General features: G+C 49.8%; 1 non-coding gene across 1 annotated transcript; it reads left to right on the plus strand.

Annotated features, from left to right (window-relative positions):
- The first annotated feature begins 659 nt into the window (after positions 1 to 659).
- Positions 660 to 741, plus strand: TRNAS-GCU (transfer RNA serine (anticodon GCU)). Its single transcript has one exon. It is a non-coding gene; the product is annotated as a tRNA-Ser (tRNA).
- The last annotated feature ends 1,151 nt before the right edge of the window (positions 742 to 1,892 follow it).

Genomic DNA, 1,892 nt, shown 5'->3' on the forward strand with positions numbered 1-1,892 from the left:
CGCAAGCCGCAGCTAAACTGCAAAGCATTCTGGGGCCCTCCCCTCGGCTGCTAATGAGACGGTACAGGAGCTTCTAATCAGTCCAGCGCGAAGCACTGATAAATCTTGGGGCAGAGTACACTGCAGGAGTCAGCTATTGTTCCTAGCCACATGGCTCATTAATATTCACTGCACACCGTGTTGTTCAAGAACGAGCTTATCTGTGATCAGAAGCAGGCAGGACATGACGACACATTTGGCTTCACAAACATGGAGCCTGCCATGAGCTGTCAGGAGCATCTATCTCTGCATATACTATATACAAATTCTGTGAAATCCAAACGTGGACAGTGAAATGCATATGTAATGTAAGTACAGCCAATCTTTAGCTACTGATATATGTGTTTATTTTCTCTGAGACCCTATACCTAACAGCTCCTCTTTAAGGCAGGGAATAGTTGGAGCCGGTGTCAAGTTGTTATTGCAGCTTCTTACAGTATCCCTTAGGCAACCAGTGTTAGAGCCGGTGTCAAGTTGTTATTGCAGTGTCTTACAGTGTCCCTTAGGCAACCATTTACTGAGACACCTTGGAGTCAGAAAGTGAGAGAAAAACTCAGTGGGGACACTGGAGATATAACCCCAGGGATTCCACATGTGATACTTTCATATTCCTTACATCAGACGAGGTGGCCGAGTGGTTAAGGCGATGGACTGCTAATCCATTGTGCTCTGCACGCGTGGGTTCGAATCCCATCCTCGTCGGAATGTTTTTTCCCAAGGCTTCATCTTGGGACCTTTACTGATCTCACTCTACACCGCCTCGATTGGGAAAATCATCTCCTCCATGGGTTTCAACTATCACAAGTATGCCAACGACACCCAGATATTTCTCCACACCTGGATCTCTCCTTCACCAAGGCTAAGGTATCTACCTGCCTCACATACATTTCCTCCTGGATGGCCAGCTTCCTGAAGCTTAATTTGGACAAGCCTGTGTTTCTGATTTTTCCATCCCTCCCAGAAATGCAACACTGCCATTCGCCCTACCAGCCAAACCCGCTGCCTAGCTGTCACCCTGGACTCTGTTCTCTCCTTTGCACCCCACATCCAAAGTATTACCCGATCCTGCAACTTCCACCTCTGCAATAGTCCTGCCTACACTATTGCAATTCCCTTTTATCAGGCCTCCCCTCAAACCGTACCTCCCCCTTTCAATTGGTAATGAATGCAGCAACAAGACTGATCAACTCCTCCCTCCCCAGCAGCTCCTTTACAACTCCCCATCTGCTTCAGGATCAACTTCAAAATTCTGTGCTTGGCCTACAAATCGGTGCACAGGATCTGCCCGGCCTACATCTCGGACCTCGTCTGCAGACACATACCGACCCACCCCCCTGATCCTCCAACGGCCTGTGCCGCAACTCGGAGTGAGTTGCAGGACCCCACAAGAGCTGCCCCCACCAGTCACTAGACTCATCCGCCCACCTTTAATACCTTCAAATGAGCCCTCAAGACTCACCTTTTTATTTCCTGCCTACCCCCCCTGCATCAGCATTATAATTCTGCTGGGCACTCCCAGTGGCATAGCTAAAGAGCTGTGGGCCCTGGTGCAAGTTTTACATGGGGCCCCCCCAAGCACTCTATACATAACAATTGATACGACGCACCAAAACCTGCCAAGGACAACCCCAGTGTCAGAGGTGCAAGAAGGGGATGGGGAACAGTGTGTTAAGGATTACTACTATTCAAAGTATCTATAGAAATGATTATTACCAGCACAGGACCAATAGAGAGCTAATACTGTGATAGAGGGTGGACCCTTCGGGGCCCCTCTGGCCCAAGGGCCCCGATGCGGTCGCTACCTCTGCACCCCCTATTGCTACGCCCCTGGGCACTCCCTCAACAGACGCACC

The sequence above is a fragment of the Hyperolius riggenbachi genome, chromosome 11, assembly GCF_040937935.1.
Source record: "Hyperolius riggenbachi isolate aHypRig1 chromosome 11, aHypRig1.pri, whole genome shotgun sequence".
NCBI lineage: Eukaryota > Metazoa > Chordata > Amphibia > Anura > Hyperoliidae > Hyperolius > Hyperolius riggenbachi.